At 42.4% G+C, this 17,864-nt stretch overlaps 1 pseudogene; it reads left to right on the forward strand.

The window, feature by feature from the left end:
- Positions 1–9,205: 9,205 nt before the first annotated feature.
- On the forward strand, positions 9,206–9,658 carry LOC136386032 (ubiquitin-conjugating enzyme E2 variant 1-like; annotated as a pseudogene).
- The last annotated feature ends 8,206 nt before the right edge of the window (positions 9,659–17,864 follow it).

Consider the following 17,864-nt stretch of genomic DNA (forward strand, 5'->3'; position numbering starts at 1 on the left):
CTCCCTCCCTCCTAACCCCTGGAAACCACGGCCCTTTTTATTGTTTCTGTAGTTTTGCTTCTTCCAGAATGTCATAGAGTTGAAAATATACAGTCGGTTGCCTTTCCAGACTGGCTTCTTTTGTTTAACTATATGCATTTAAGTTTCATCCATGCTGTTGCATGGATTGATTGTATATTTATTTTTAGTGCAAAATAATATTCTATTGCAGGGATGCACCACACAGTTTGTTTATCCATTCCAATATTGAAGGATATCTTGGCTGTTACTAATTTTTGACTACCATTTGTCAAAACTCATAGATCTGCTCAGGCCGGATGGCTCAGTTTGTTAAAGCATCGTCCTGAAGCTTAGAGGTTGTTGGTTCGATCCCTGGTCAGGGCACATACAGTAACAGATTGATGTTCTTCTCTCTTTCTCTCTCTCTCCCTCCCTCCCTCCCTCCCTTCCTTTCTCACTAAGATCAATAAATAATAATGAGGAAAAAAAGCCAGCTCATAGTACCTTACAGCACAAAGGGTAAACCTTGATGTATGCAAATTAAAGGGAAAAAATCATTTAGGATGTCAGGGAAATCCCGGGATAGAAGGATGCTGTAACAATAGAATCTAGCCTTATCACAAATGTATGACACAATCTCACTCAAGCAGAATTATGCTAACCTAAGGCAGAAGGTGCTAACCTAAGTACCTTCAGAAATTAGTGAAGTCTGTAAAACTAAAGGCAAAATAAACTGTATGTAAGCACTGAACTTCAGCAGGCAGTCATTTCCCATGGGGGTAAGGGTTAAGAATTCTGAAACTGCTAGATGTGCATACTGGGTTTGAACAATAAGTAAGTGGATAGTGGATGGTAGAAGACATGTTTCTCACTGTTGGACTTAAAGGTTACAGATAAGCAAGACCAAGAAGCTAAAATGAACCATATAATGGTAGGTTAGAGTTGAAGACATCAGTATAAACTCATCTTTAGTTTAGGCCTGACCTGTGGTGGCACAGTGGATAAAGCGTCTACCCACCTGAACCTCTGAGGCTGCTGGTTCGAAACCCTGGGCTTGCCTGATCAAGGCACATATGGGAGTTGATGCTTCCTGCTACTCCCTCTTCTCTCTCTCTCCTCTCTAAAATGAATAAATAAATTTTAAAAAAAAGATTGTATAAAATTTTTAAAAAGATTGTAGTTTAATGTAGACACTGATAGTTACATATAGAAATATTTATTAATATGTGTATATTCATGGTTAGTATACATACATTCTAGATGGAGTTTAAAACACAACTAAAAGACATTATTCCAATAATTGAAAATTTTTAATATGGACTGTAAATTAAATAATGACATTAAAACAAATATTAAAATGTCCTGAGTGTTTTCATTGTATTGTGGTTATACAGAAGAATGCCTTTGCTTTAGGAAATATATGCTGAAGTATTTAGGGATTAAGTGCAATTTACTCTCAAATGATTAAGAAAAAAAAAATAATGTGCCTGGCCAGGCAGTGGCGCAGTGGATAGAGTGTCGGACTGGGATGCGGAGGACCCAGGTTCGAGACCCCAAGGTCGCCAGCTTGAACGCGGGCTCATCTGGTTTGAGCAAAAGCTCACCAGCTTGGACCCAGGGTCACTGGCTCAAGCAAGGGGTTATTTGGTCTGCTGAAGGCCCGTGGTCAAGGCACATATGAGAAAACAATCAATGAACAACTAAGGTGTCGCAACGAATAACTGATGATTGATGCTTCTCATCTCTCTCCATTCCTGTCTGTCTGTCCCTATCTATCCCTCTCTCTGAGTCTCTCACTGTCTCTATAAAAATAAATTAATTAATTAAAAATTTTTAATGTTTTTTTATTGATTTTAAAGAGAGAAAGGGAGGAGGGGGCATCAATCTTTCTGTTCCTGTATGTGCCCTGACCAGGGATCAAACCTGCAACATTTGCAGATTGGGACAATGCTCTCAACTGAGCTATTCCAGTCAAGGTTCGCTGTATTATTCTTGCAACTTAATATTTTAAGTATTTTAATATAAAGGATTACTAGGGAAAACCATGTTGCAAAGAACATTTTTGGACATATCTTCTTGGGCACATGAAATTCTAGGTAGTATACTTAGAAGAAATTGAGTCTCATAAAATATGACCATCTTCAGCTTTATCAGAAATTGCTAAATTACTCTCCAAAGTGGATGTGCCTGTTTATATTTCCACTATATTTCACCACATCTTCATTCAACACTCAGTTCTCCTTTATGCCAATCTGATGGGTATAATATATCTCATTATTGCTTTTTCATTTTATTATGACAAAATTTAAACATACAATAAAAAATTTTAAATTATGCTGTGAATTCAGGTGGGAGTTACATGAACATTTTATCCTATTTGCTTTATCATATATCTATCTATCCATCCCTCTATCTATAACTCAAAATCAATCATATTTTGTATATAGTAAAAACTAAGTTGAAAACTTCAGTACTCTATACTTCATCCTTGAACACTTCAATGTGCATATCATTAGCTAGAGTTCAACTTTAGCTTACAGACTTTTAAGGTAAAATTTATACACTGTGGAATGCCCAAAACAAATATATATTCACTAAGTTCTAACAAATACATATACACCTGTGTAACCCAAATCTCCATAGAAATACAGAACATTACTAACACCAACAGCCAGTTTCCTAATTCCCTTTCAAGTCAATCCCTGGTCCCACTCCTACCAGGTAACCACTATTCTGTATTTGTTTTTCCATGATAGATTAACTTTGTCTGATCTAGATACAATATGTACTTTTTTGTGGAAAACTTCTTTCACTCGGCATAATGTTTTATGATTCATCTAAGTTGTAGTATTTATTGCTAGTCTGTTTCTTTTTATTGCTGAGTAAAATTCCATTGTATGAATTTTTAAATTTTGTTTATCCATTTTTTCTGGTGACAGATTTTGGTCTCTTCATTTTCTGGCTACTATAAGGCTGCCATGAGCAGCCTTATCAGGTCTTTTTGTGAATACATGCTTTCATCTTTCTTGGGATTTATTGTTTTAATCTGCATGTCCCTGATTACTAGTGAACTAGAACATATTTTCATATTAACCACATTTCATTTTACATATTTTCTAACTATATATTTTATTCATTTTTCCGCTGAGCTATTTATCTTTAATCTTATTTTGAAGAAAATTTTTAACGTTTATTTTATTGATTTTAAAGAAAGGAAGGGAGAGACAGGAACATCAATCTGTTCCTGTGTGTGCCCTGACCGGGGATCCAACCGACAACCTCTGCACTTGGGGATGATGCTCTAACCAACCAAGCTATCCAGCGAGGGCTAGAAGAAAGTATTCAGATGCTAATCATGTACCTCATACATGTTGTCAATATGTTATTTATGGTTACTATTCTTTTTTACAAGAGTGAAATAGAGAAACAGGAAGGGAGAGAGATGAAAGCATCAACTTATAGTTGCATCACTTTAGTTGTTCATTGATTGCTACTCATATGTGCCTTGACTGGGGGCTCAAGCCAAGCCAATGACCTCTTGTTCAAGCCAGCAACCTTGGAATCATGTTGATGATCCCATGCTCAAGCCAGCAACCTCAGGGTTTTGAACCTTCAGACCGAGTAACCCCTTGCTCGAGCCAGCAACCTTGGGTCCAAGCTGGTGAGCTTTGCTCAAACCAGATGAGCCCACACTCAAGCTGGCGACCTTGGGGTCTCAAACCTGGGTCCTTTCACATCCCAGTCCAATGTTCTACCCACTGCACCACTGCCTGGTCAGGCGCATTAGCACATATTTTAAATTTAAAAACAAAGTCAGATTTTTAAAAACAGAGTAAGACTGACTGACTTTGCCAATTTGATTTTATAGTGGGCATTTTCCATAAATTGAATAAGTTAAACCAGCAGCTCCAAAAAGTTTTGTTCTTTTATTTTCTCTCCCTTTCTTTCTTTTCTTTTCTTTTCTTTCTTTCTCTTTCTTTCTTTCTTTCTTTCTTTCTTTCTTTCTTCTTTCGTTCTTTCTTTCATTTTTAAATATTTCATTGAATTCATTGTAGTGACATTGGTTAATAAAATTATATAGGTTTCAGGTGCACAATTCTATACGATATCATCTGTATATTGCATTCAGACGTGTTCACCACCTCAAGTTTACTCTCCCTCCAAAAAGTTTTGATAAAAATATATTTAGGCCTGACCAGGTGGTTGTGCAGTGGATAGAGCATTGGCCTGGGATGTTGAGGACCCAAGGTCACTGGTTTGATTGCGAGTTCACCAGCTTGAGCACAGGGGTGTTAGCTTGAGCATGGGATCATAAACATGACCCCATAGTTGCTGGCTTGAGCCCAAGACACTGGCTTGAGCCAAAAGCCATGGCTCAGCTGGAGCTCCCAACCAGGTCAAGGCACATATGAGAAAGCATTCAATGAACAGCTAAGGTGTCATAACTATGAGTTGATGCTTCTCTATAGAGAGAGAGAGGAAGGGAGAGAGAAAGCACAAAGATAAAGTAGAAGCATTTTATTTTAATATACTTACTATATTGGCAAAAATTCATTCAAATTAATAATATTTTTATTTTTTCAACCCTTTCTGACTATATCAAGTTAAATAAGTGAAAATGTAAACAGGCATAGTTACTAATTATCTAAATAGATTTTTTTGTATAATTCTTAGAAATTGAAAAAGTGAATGACTTTAGTGCACAAGTAACAAATCCTTTTGCAGCTCAGGTGGTTTCCTAACCCTTTGCTTTTAACAAATTTGAAGAAAAATCTAATCAGGTAGTCAAACAATAGATCATAAAAAGACATTTCTGATAGAACACTACATGATTTTTGGCAAACAACTGAGAAAGAGTTCAGATAACTATAACTCTATTAGAATACTATTTATATTCCCATAGTCTATGCTTTAACAAGTTTCTCAGTGTGTAGATTTAGAAAAATAAAACCAGAAGATACTGGGAGAGAAAAAATCTAACTCATTCAAGGTTGGATTTCTAATAAAATTTGACTTTTATGTTTTCCATTCATTGATCAAAATGTATAATATATTTATGTTTTGAGCTATTTTATACCAATAAAAATGATTATAATATCTCTATTCGGAGAAAAATTTTAACAGCTAAAAACTTATGTTTACAGGACATTTTTTTTTTTTTTTCATTTTTCCGAAGCTGGAAACGGGAAGGCAGTCAGACAGACTCGCGCATGCGCCCAACCGGGATCCACCCGGCATGCCCACCAGGGGGCGATGCTTTGACCCTCTGGGGCGTCGCTCTGTTGCGTCCAGAGCCATTCTAGCGCCTGAGGCAGAGGCCACAGAGCCATCCCCAGCGCCCGGGCCATCTTTTGCTCCAATGGAGCCTCGGCTGCGGGAGGGGAAGAGAGAGACAGAAAGGAAGGAGAGGGGGAGGGGTGGAGAAGCAAATGGGCACCTCTCCTGTGTGCCCTGGCTGGGAATCGAACCCGGGACTCCTGCACGCCAGGCCGACGCTCTACTGCTGAGCCAACCGGCCAGGGCTACAGGACATTTTTTAAAAATTTATCTTACATTCATATTTTGCTGGAAAGAAATATGATAGAGTGATCAATCAAAGACTTTTAGGCATAAAAATACATCACATTAAGATACAATTCTATGGGGAAATGAAATGGATAAATGAATTAAAGACAAATATATATATAAATTTTCTGGCTGTTAAAGATGAGCTTATTCCTTTAATTTTCAAATGGGCAGTGGGTATCAAATTACTATGTATTTAGATTTTGTTTAGGATTATGATGGAAAATAACAATAAAAATGATGGCTTAGGGCTTTATATCAATATTTAAAATAGATTGAAAATTACATCTTTTATAATTATATATTTTAACTTATAATGGAAACATCCCTATACCACATTAAACATGGAAAAGAGGGTTCATAATTTTTCAAAATTCTTTTAGTGATATGAGAACAAAGAACATAAAAACCACTAATCTAAGAAATCTTTTTCTACTTTATAATTAATTATTATTATTTTGTTTTTAATTTTATTTATTCATTTTAGCATGGATCCAACTGGGATCCACCCAGCAGACCAATATGGGGCCAATGTTCAAGTACTGAGCTATTTTTAGCACTAGAGGCTGACAAGCTCAGACCAACCAAGAGCCCAGGGCCTTGTTTGAACCAACTGAGCTGGCTGCAGGAGTGGAAGAGAGAGAGAAGGAGGAAGAGAGGAGAGAAGCAGATGGTCACTGTAAAGCCAGAAGCCAAAGCCACCTGGCCCATGCAGGTTTGCATTGGATTCGGACAGTCGGTAAAGAAACCATGGAGCCAAAAACTGGTGGGCCATAACCTTTAATCCTACCTTGCACCCGGCGGGCAAGTAAAAATACACACTGGGCTCCAAAACCCAGTCACACTCAGTGCTCACAAAGCCACTGACTTATCCGAGTTTCCTAGAATCAAAGGTTTCTAGCTCACCAACCTTATTCTCCTCAGTTCCCCATTTCCTTCCTTATCCCAGATACAAACTCTACACAAACTGGCATCTCACTCAGCACTCCGCCATCTTGGCTGCTTCTCCTGGCCTCCTCCACGTGGCCTCCTTTAGCTGCTGGCTCTACTCTCTCCGCTCTCTCATGCTAACCTCAGGAACCAAGAGCCAAGTCCCGTTTTGCCCCCATTTTATAGTGTAGCTTCACAACCTTTAATCCAATATACAAAGTAGGGAAGTCTCCAACCCAAAGTCACCTTCTGAGGCATGATTGGATTGCACCACCCCACATTAAAAAGGGTAGGAAAGGCTTAATCCCAAAACCAAGCCCCAGGCTACAAGGATTCCGCCTGCCTTTAGCCCACCCCAACACACATTAATATCACCTGGGCGACGGCTTCCTCGTGTTATCTTTAACAAAGTGAGCATAATACATTTTATCTGCCCAACAATCCACCCCTATGCTCACTTTACTACCCACAATCTATACCACCGGCATCCCTGTGCAAGGAAATTAGAACATTACACAAATTACAACAGCAAAAATAATACAGTTTCAACAATTACAAAGGTACACTTCACCAGTCTCTGAGCACTTTGCCCAAAGCGCAAAATGTCCTTGGCCTTCTTCCTAGCCATGGGAAAAGCTTCCCGGGGCAGGGGAGCGCTTCCAGCAAAGCCACCCCCCACCCCCATCAGGGTATTTCACATTGTCCAAAATCCATAATCCGTAAGTCCATCCAACAAAGGAGCCAATGCCCACTCCGGTCGTAGTCCAGGAAATCAGTCCACACACATGGGGCATCAGCCACCCCCCTCATCCCTGCCATCCTGGCAGGTCTTACACTGTCCCAAAGAGGGGCACATGGCAATGGCAGTCAGCATTTCCATCTCTGCTCCGAAAAGCATGTCCAGGCCTATGTCCCAAAATCGCAGACCTACCGGGGCCATAGTAGGTGCTCCTTCCAGCTGGGCTCTCATCTTACGGAAACTGCGGATTGCAACTCCAGCCCAAATCTCCTCATCCTCCAAAGAGGTACTGGAAACATCAGCTCCTGCTGCCGGGCTCGAACCCTGGGCTGCCGCCACCTTCTGCTCCGCAGACCTTGCAGCTCCGGACCCGGCCTCAGCTTCAGCCTCAGCCCCGGCCTCCTGCCGCTGCTGGCTCTCTGCAACATCCAGGGCAAGCTGCAACTCACGAACCTCTGAATCCTCCTCCAGCGTTTGCTCCATTTCCAGGCAAATCTCGAACACCTGGTTGGCCTCCTCCAGTGCTTCCTCCAGCTCCAGGGTCAACATCGGTTTCTCCTGCGTTTGCTCCATCTCCTTCCACTGCTCGGTTTGCAGGTCCCGGACAGCCTCTTCCACAGAGCTCTGTTTCCTCACGCATGGCTGTAAAAGTCAGCCAGCCTACGGTCCCCAAGAGGACAGCCATGGGGAACCCTAACACTAGCCAGTCCTCTACTCCATCACTCAAAGGCTCCTTGCCAATCTGTATCGAATCCTGCCACAGACTACGCCAAATGTAAAGCCAGAAGCCACGGCCAGGGCCACTATCACAGCCGCCCGGCCCATGCAGGTTCGCATTGGATTCGGACAGTCCGTAAAGAAACCATGGAGCCAAAAACTGGTGGGCCATAACCTTTAATCCTACCTTGCACCCGGCGGGCAAGTAAAAATACACACTGGGCTCCAAAACCCAGTCACACTCAGTGCTCACAAAGCCACTGACTTATCCGAGTTTCCTAGAATCAAAGGTTTCTAGCTCACCAACCTTATTCTCCTCAGTTCCCCATTTCCTTCCTTATCCCAGATACAAACTCTGCACAAACTGGCATCTCACTCAGCACTCCGCCATCTTGGCTGCTTCTCCTGGCCTCCTCCACGTGGCCTCCTTTAGCTGCTGGCTCTACTCTCTCCGCTCTCTCATGCTAACCTCAGGAACCAAGCGCCGAGTCCCATTCTGCCCCCATTTTATAGTGTAGCTTCACAACCTTTAATCCAATATACAAAGTAGGGAAGTCTCCAACCCAAAGTCACCTTCTGAGGCATGATTGGATTGCACCACCCCACATCAAAAAGGGTAGGAAAGGCTTAATCCCAAAACCAAGCCCCAGGCTACAAGGATTCCGCCTGCCTTTAGCCCACCCCAACACACATTAATATCACCTGGGCGACGGCTTCCTCGTGTTATCTTTAACAAAGTGAGCATAATACATTTTATCTGCCCAACAGTCACTTCTCATGTGTGTTGTGACTGGGAATAGAACCTGTGGCATCCATACACTGGGCCAATGCTCTTTCCACTGAGCAACTGGCCAAGGCCTATTCACAGCTCTTGAAATCATGCCTTTACACTCCATTCACACTGCCACTGGCTGTTCTGGGAACTTCCTTATTTCCTGCAGTTGCCTCCTATGTTACCTCACCCCCATTCCCTCCCATCCATCCTCTCTATTACTATACCAGGGTGTTTTTCTAAACTCCAACTCTGATCATTTTACTACCTTATTTAAAGTTCTTTTGATGGATCTGTTGCCTTAAGAAGTGGTTCTCATAGGTGACTGCACCAGAATCAGCTGGAGAGTATGGGAGGGCTTCACATTTTTTCAAAACATAGCCCACATTTACTGACTCAGTCTGCTTAGCAGAAAGTGTTTGGGAATTAGCAGTTTCAAAACATTTTTCAGGTGGCTGGCCTTTGAGCAACAGGAGCACAAGATGGCAGCTACCACAGGCTTGGGAGTGAAAGTCCCTCACACTTTTGGGATGTTGGAAGAATTCGAAGAACACCAGAAAGGAATAGAAGATGGCACAGAAAGCTTGGGTCTTGAAAGTGATGAAGACATGACATTTATAAGATAGACAGTTATGATAATTGGGCCTCCAAGAACAATTTATGGAAACCAATATATAGCCTTAAAATAGAATGTGGACTTAAATACTCGGAGGCCCACACCCCCCCCCTTTGTAAGATTTGTAACAAAAAAATGAATATGAATGGAGTTAGAAGGTCGGATGGAATGGTGGACCCAAGAGCCACATCAGTGCTTAGCAAAATGGCAGAATTCATATAGCATCAAACTTGTCCTGCAGGAGCCTTGGTGCCTAATGATATCTAAAAAAAATATGAAACTCCTCCAGCCATCTGAAAAACAGTGTAATGGCAATTAAAAAGAACAATCATGGGACCTTTTCCTCCCCCTATTCAATTTAAGCAGTCTTTATTTTCCACAGTAGTAAATTTTCTAGAAACATATTTTGCAGACCTCAAAGTACTAGAAAGGAAGCTCCCATTCAAAGGTAATTTATCTTAAGATACTCTAAAGCAGGGGTCTCAAACTCGCGGTCTGCGGGCCGCATGCGGCCCGCCGAACAATTTTGTGCAGCCCGCAGAGTAATCCACGAAGTTCAAAATATTTTGGATAAAATTAAGTAAGCCTAGGGGCCTACTTGTATTTTTCATTTCTCTAGCATCCTAGCTAGATATTAGCTTAGTTAACAGCAGTTGTGATGCGAACTACAGTTTCTGGTCGTTTTGTGACACTGAGTAAACTGCATGTACGATTGTGCTTGTTGTACTGATTTTTTTTTTTGTTTTCAACTGCAGTGAGAAAAGTGTTGCATAACAGTTGCCTTTTGTAGACCTAGTGCGGCCCGCCAAACGGCTGTGATCTTGCTCTGCGGCCCACATGCTGAGTTTGAGACCCCTGCTCTAAATGATACTAATCTTTGTCCATTTGAAATATACAAATTGTGCTATAACAAATCATCCTGTCAAGCATAACCACTCTCCACATAGTTGAATTTCTGGGATCAAGAAAGTCTATTTAAATTGATTCCCATCATAACCGATGGGGCACTTCTAACTTAACTGTATAAAGACACATCACACAGTCACTGTGCTGCTGATTACCTGACCTGAAGTCCTTACCTTCGCCTCCCATGTCTCCTTCATCTCTGCAACAGCCCTCTAAGTTGGGATGGTTTGTTGAGTACATGTGAAGGTTCTAGGTCACTGTCTGAGACTACTGCTGAGTGTGTGTGTGGGGGGGTGCTTTGTCTGTAACCCCTGGCTTCTTTTTTTAAGTCTGAAATGATGCCTCCGTTCCAAATCATCATCTTTTCCCCATTCTCTACTATCGCCCTTGGCAAAGGGATAGATTGTAATCCTCCCCCGCCCCACCCCCACCCCACCACCCTGCTCCCTTTTAAAATTGACCTTTGGTGAAGAACTCAGGGCTTTCTCCATATCTTTTCCCCCCACCTTTATATCTAGGGTAATGTTTTCTCCTTCTCCTCAAGTCCCTCTTACATCGTCCCCACCCACCACTTCCCTTGACACTCCCTTGCTTTGGCCAGAAGCTACAAGATAAGACTGGAAAGTCTCTGACCTCCCTTGTTTAGTTTCGGAACCACATTAATTTACTTTTCACCAGCCTAGAAAATGAATATTGGTTCCTCAGCTCTGCCACCATCTGCTGTCATCAGCAGCAGCTGCGTTTTTGGAGCTCAGGTTTTGATAAGGTGAAAAGAACAGTCAGCAGGGTTACACAGACCTGCCAGCTGTCAAAGTCCTTGCTAGTTAAGCTTGGAGAAAGGCCCCAGAAGACACTTATAAGCACACATAATCCCTCTGAATGAATTGTTTTCTTTCCCCATAATTGCTTTTGCTTTTACAAATTGAAGGAGTTTTAAACAGGGCTCTCTCATTTGGTCATCTTTGCAATCCATTTGGGTCTAATTTGGAATCTGACAACTGGAAAAAAAATATCCTTGAATTCAATGTGTGTTTTGGTTTTGTGCTGCTGCTTCTCACAGTCTACAGCAAGAATTAAGAAAGAACTAGGTGTGCATGCCAGATCCTCAAAACTGGCGGGCTAGACTTCCTGGCAAATTGCTGTATTTTCCCACTTTTCTGTTCAGGATCACTAAACACTGAGATGTAGATGCATGTTGAAATAAAAGCAATTCATTGTGTTCTAAACAGTTGTTTTTTTTGGTTGGTTGGTTGGTTAAGGGGTTTTTGTTTTTGTTTTTGGAGGTTGTTGGGCAGATGAAATATATTATGCTCACTTTGTCAGGTCGCCCAGGTGATATTAATGTGTGTCTCTGTGGGCAGGTAGAATCCTTGTAGCCTGGGGCTTGGTTTTGGGATTAGGCCTTTCCCACCCATTTTGATGTGGGGCGGTACAATCCAATCATGCCTCAGAGAAGTGTCTTTGTATTAGAGCCTTCCCTGTTTTATATATTGGATTAAGAGTTTGGATTTCTACACTATAAAATGGGGGCAGAATGAGAGCTTGCTCTCTTGGTTCCTGGATGATTAGCATGAGAGAGCAGAGGGAGCAGAGCAGAGAGCAGAAAGAGGCCATGTGGCCAGGAGAAGCAGCCAAGATGGCGGAGTGCTGAGTGAGATGCCAGTTTGTGTAGAGTTTGTATCTGGGATAAGGAAGGAGATGGGGAACTGAGGAGAATAAGGCTGGTGAGCTAGAAACCTTTGATTCTAGGAAACTCGGATAAGTCAGTAGCTTTGTGAGCACTGAATGTGAGTGGGTTTTGGAGCCCAGTGTGTATTTTTACTTGCCTGCCGGGTGCAAGCTAGAATTAAAGACTATGGCCCGTCAGTTTTTGGTTCTGCTGTTTCTTTACCGACTGTCCGAATCCAATGCGAACCTGCATGAGCCAGGCGGCTGTGATAGTGGCCCTGGCCGTGGCTCCTGGCTTTACAGAGGTGTTTTTTTTTTTTTTTTGTAGATTAATGTTTGTGCAAAACCACCTTTTGAAGCAACAGCTGTCAAGTCTGAAAAGCAGTTGATGTTTCCATTATACTTTTTCTAAGGAAAACCTTAGTTGTAAGGTGTAAAGCCAGGAGCCAAAGCCACTGTCACTACAGCAGCCCGGCCCATGCAGGTTCGCATTGGATTCGGACAGTCAGTAAAGAAACAGCGGAGCCAAAAACTGATGGGCCATAGTCTTTAATTCTAGCTTGCACCCGGGGGGCAAGTAAAAATACACACTGGGCTCCAAAACCCACTCACATTCAGTGCTCACAAAGCTACTGACTTATCCGAGTTTCCTAGAATCAAAGGATTCTAGCTCACCAGCCTTATTCTCCTCAGTTCCCCATCTCCTTCCTTATCCCAGATACAAACACTACACAAACTGGCTTCTCACTCAGCACTCCGCCATCTTCGCTGCTTCTCCTGGCCACGTGGCCTCCTTCTGCTCTCTGCTCTGCTCCCTCTGCTTTCTCATGCTAATCATCCCAGGAACCAAGAGCGCAAGCTCTAGTTCTGCCCCCATTTTATATTGTAGCTTCACAACCTCTAATCCAATATACAAAATAGGGAAGTCTCTAATACAAAGTCACTTCTCTGAGGCATGATTGGATTGTACCACCCCACATCAAAAAGGCTGGGAAAGGCTTAATCCCAAAACCAAGCCCCAGGCTACAAGGATCCCCAACACACATTAATATCACCTGGGCGATGGCCTCACGTGGGCAGCACCATCTTTAACAAAGTGAGCATAATATATTTTATCTGCCCAACATAAGGGTTTAACAACCTGTAAGTAAAGTTTAACATAACCATATTCCGTAAGCAACATTTTTGGTGTTGGACCATTGCCTGATTTTATCCTTTTTTTTTTTTCTTTCTTTTTTTTAGTGAGAGGAGGGGAGGCAGAGTCAGACTTCCACATGCGCCCTACTGGGATCCACTAGGAAAGCCCACTAGGGGGCGATGCTCTGCCCATTTGGGGCTGCTGCTTGGTTGCAACCATAGCCATTTTTTAGCTCCTGAGGCGGAGGTCATGGAGCCATCCTCAGTGCCTGGGGCCAACTTGTTCTAATCAAGCCATGGCTGCAAGAGAGGAAGAGAGAGAGAGAGAGAGAGAGAGAAGCGAGAGGGGGCAGGGTGGAGAAGCAGATGGGCACTTCTCCTGTGTGACCTGGCCGAGAATCGAACCCAGGACTTCCACACGCAGACCAACGCTCTACCATTGAGCAAACTGGCCAGGACTATATAATTTTTTAAAGTCTGCATCTTTAAAAAAAGCTCTTCAGGAGATTTTATTTCATCACTAGGTTTGGGAAACACTGACTTACATGATAGAGGCTAAAATATTTAATGTGCCATGCAAGCTGGTGTGGACTGAATTATCTTCCCCAGAGGAAGTCCTAATCGCCAGTACCTCAGAATGTGACTATAGTTAGATATAGGGACTTTGAAGAGGTAATTAAATTTAAATGAGTCTGTTAAGGTATACCTAACCCAATATGACTGATATCTTTACAAGACACACCAAGAAGAAAGATTATGTGAAGATATAGGAAGAAAAGTCATCTGCAAACTAAGATGAGAGACCTCAGAAGAAACTGAACCTGCCAAATTCTTCACTTCAGACTTCCAGCCTCCAGAAACTTCAGAAACTAAATCTGTTGTATAAGCCACCCAATCTGTAGTAGTTTGTCATGACAGCCCAAGTAGACTAGTATGCAAGGATTTTCATGGGCCCTTACTATCACTCCAGAACCTCAGTTCTCTTTCAGGTTTCATTCACCCCGCCCTCATCAACACTCACTCACACCTCCATCACGTACTAGTTTTGAGAATGGGCAACCTAACCTCTCTGTAACTATTTTGTTGTTGTTGTTGTTGTTGTTGTTGTTGTTGTTGTTGTTGTTGAGAGAGAGAGAGAGGAAGGGAGAGACATGAGAAGCATCAACTTGTAGCTCTCAGTTTCATTGTTCATTGATTGCTTCTCATATGTGCTTTGACCCAGAAGTACAAGCCAAGCCAGTGACTACTTGCTCAAGCCAGCGACCTTGGGCTCAAGCCAGTGACTTTGGGCTCAAACCAGAGACCTTGGGCTCAAGCCAGAAACCTTGGAATCATGTTGATGATCCTGAGCTCAAGCTGGCAACCTCGTGCACAAGCTGTCGAGCCTGCACTCAAACCAGATGAGCCCGCTCAAAGCAGGAAACTTGGGGTTTCAAAACTGGGTCCTCAGCATCCCAGGTCGACACTATCCACTGCACCACCACCTGGTCAGGCTTTCTGTCCCCACTTTTTAAATTGAATTTATTGGGTTGACATTGGTTAACAAAATGATATTGGTTTCAAGTGTACAATTCCTCAATACATCATCTGTATATTGTATTGTGTATTCACCACCCAAAGTCAAGTCTCCTTCCACCTCCATTTATCCCCAATTTACCCTCTACTACCTCCCCTTCCTTGTTTTCCCTCATGTAATCACCATATTGCTTTCTGTGTCTATGAGATTTTACTTTTTTTTTTAATGCCTTCACCTTTTTCACCCAGGTCCCCAACTCGCCACCCCTCTGACAGTTGTCAGTCTGTTCTGTATCTATGAGTCTGTTTCTATTTTGTTTGTTTATTTTGTTCATTAGATTCCATATATAAGTTAAATCATATGGTATTTGCTTTCTCTGATGGGTTTATCTTACCATAATACTCCAGGTCCATCCATGCTGTCACAAAAGGTAAGATTTTATTCTTTTTTTACAGCCAAGTATTATTCCATTGTGCACATATACCACAGCATTTTTATCCACTCATCTACCATTGGGAACTCGGCTGCATCCAAATCTTGACTATTGTAAATAGCACTGCAATCAAAATAGTGGTACATATATATTTTGAATTAGTATTTTGAGTTTCTTAGGATATATTCACAAAAGTGGAATCGCTAGGCCATTAAAAATATTTATTGATTGATTTTAGAGAAAGAGGAAGAGAGAGAGAGAGAGAGCAAGAGAGAATTCATGTATTCATTGGTCGACGACTGCATGTTCCGTAACTAGGAATTGAACCCACAACCTTGGAGCACTGGGACAATACTCCAACCAACTAGTACACCAGACAGGGCAAGGGAGTTTCACTTCTAATTTTTTCAGGTACCTTCATACTGCTTTTCATACTGACTACACCAATCTGCATTCCCAACAACAGTGCATAAGAGTTTCCTTTTCTCCACATCCTAACCAGTGATATCTCGTTGTGGTTTTAATTTGCATTTTTTTTCCTTTTTTTTAAGAAAGAGAGAAAGGTAAGGAGATAGGTGGGGAGGAGAGAGATGAGAAGCATCAACTAGTAGCTGCTTCACTTTAGTTTTTGACTGATTGCTTCATGTATTGATTAGCATTTCTCTAATGATTAGTGATGTTGAACATTTTTTCATCTATTGGCCATCTGTATGCATTCCTTAGAGAAGTGTCTATTCAGGTCCTTTGCTCATTTTTTAATTGGATTTGTTTGTTTGTTTTGTTTAAGATTTTATTTATTGATTTTAGAGAGAGGAAAGAAAGAGAGAAAGGTAGGAGAGGATAGGGCAGCATCAACCCATAGTAGTTATTTCTCATATGGGCCTTGACCGGGCAAGCCCAGGCTTTCAAACTGGCAATATCAGCATTCCAAGTCAATGCTTTATTTACTACACCACCACAGGTGAGATGGATTGGTTGTTTTTTGGTTTTGGTGTTTGTTTGTTGTTTTTTGTGTTTCTTTGGTGTTGAGTTTTATAAGTTCTTTTTTCTTTCTTCTTTCCCAAGTGAGAAGAGGTGAGATAGAAACTCCCACATGTACTCTGCTGGGGATCCACTTGGCAACCCTTGTCTGGGGCCAATGCTCACAACTGAGCTATTTTCAGCAACTGAGGTGAAGGCTCCACAGTACCATCCTCAGTGCCAAGGCCAATGCACTCAAACCAACTAAGCCATGGCTGTAGGACAGAAAGAGAGAGAAAAAGGGTGGAGGAGGGGTGGAGAAGCAGATGGTCATGTCTCCTGTGTGCTCTGACCGGGAACTGAACCTGGGACATCCACACACCAACCCAATGTTCTACCACTGAGTCAGCCAGCCAGGGCCTATACCGTATTTCTCCATGTACAGTGTGTCCGTAAAGTCATGGTGCACTTTTGACCAGTCACAGGAAAGCAACAAAAGACAATAGAAATGTGAAATCTGGGCCCTGGCCGGTTGGCTCAGTGGTAGAGTGTCGGCCTGGCGTGCAGGAGTCCTGGGTTTGATTCCCGGCCAGAGCACACAGGAGAAGCACCCATCTGCTTCTCCACCCCTCCCCCTCTCCTTCCTCTCTGTCTCTCCTCCCCTCTCGCAGCCAAGGCTCCATTGGAGCAAAGTTGGCCCGGGTGCTGAGGATGACTCTGTGGCCTCTGCCTCAGGTGCTAGAATGGCTCTGGTTGCAACAGAGCAATGCCCCAGATGGGCAGAGCATCACCCCCTGGTGGGCATGCTGGGTGGATTCTGGTCAGGCGCATGCAGGAGTCTGTCTGACTGCCTCCCCGTTTCCAACTTCAGAAAAATACAAAAAAAAAAAAAAAAAAGAAATGTGAAATCTGCACCAAATAAAAGGAAAACCCGACCTGTGGTCGCGCAGTGGATAAAGCGTTGTCCTGGAAATGCTGAGGTCGCCAGTTCAAAACCCTGGGCTTGCCTGGTCAAGGCACATATGGGAGTTGATGCTTCCTTCTCCTCCCCCTGTTCTCTCTCTATCTCTCCCTCCCTCTCTCTCTCCCCTCTCTCTCTAATAAAAATGAATAAACAAAATCTAAAAATAAAAGGAAAACCCTCCCAGTTTCTGTAGGATAATATGGCAGCATGTGCACATGCGCAGATGATGATGTAACACCATGTATACAGTGGAGCAGCCCACGGCCATGCCAGTCGAGATGTGGACGGTACAGAGGAAAGTTCAGTGTGTTCTGTGGCTCACTAAATTCAAATCCGTGACCAAAGTGCAACGTGAATATTGGCACGTTTATAGCGAAGTGCCACCACATAGAAATAACATTACTAGGTGGGATAAGCAGTTGAAGGAAACCGGCAGCAGTCAGTGACGAGTCTGTAGAGGCTATACGGGATAGCTACCTAAGGAGCCCTAAAATATCTGTGCATGAGCCCACATCAAACTGCACTGAATAGGTATGAAACTGGGAGAGTTTTCCTTTTATTTGGTGCAGATTTCACATTTCTATCATCTTTTGTTGCTTTCCTATAACCGGTCAAAAGCACACCATGACTTTACGGACACACTGTATAAGACCCTCTTTCAAAAAATTTAGGTTCTAAAAACTGGGTGCATCTTATACAGTGGTTGTAGATTTTTTTACTTGCATTTCCCGCTTTTTCGTGCTTGTTGTCTTTGGGCTCATTGTTTCGCACTTGTTACTGGTATATTATGGTAGGTTACGCTTTGCCACGTTCTGCCCAGAAATGGCTCAGAAAAGATTTTCGTACGGTGCTGAATTCAAGTTATAAGTGATCCAGTTTGCAAAAGTGAATGGAAATTGTGCTGCTGAATGTAAGTTTGGTCCTCCTCTAACTGAGAAAAC

This window comes from Saccopteryx leptura, chromosome X (genome assembly GCF_036850995.1).
Source record: "Saccopteryx leptura isolate mSacLep1 chromosome X, mSacLep1_pri_phased_curated, whole genome shotgun sequence".
NCBI classification, from domain to species: Eukaryota; Metazoa; Chordata; class Mammalia; order Chiroptera; family Emballonuridae; genus Saccopteryx; species Saccopteryx leptura.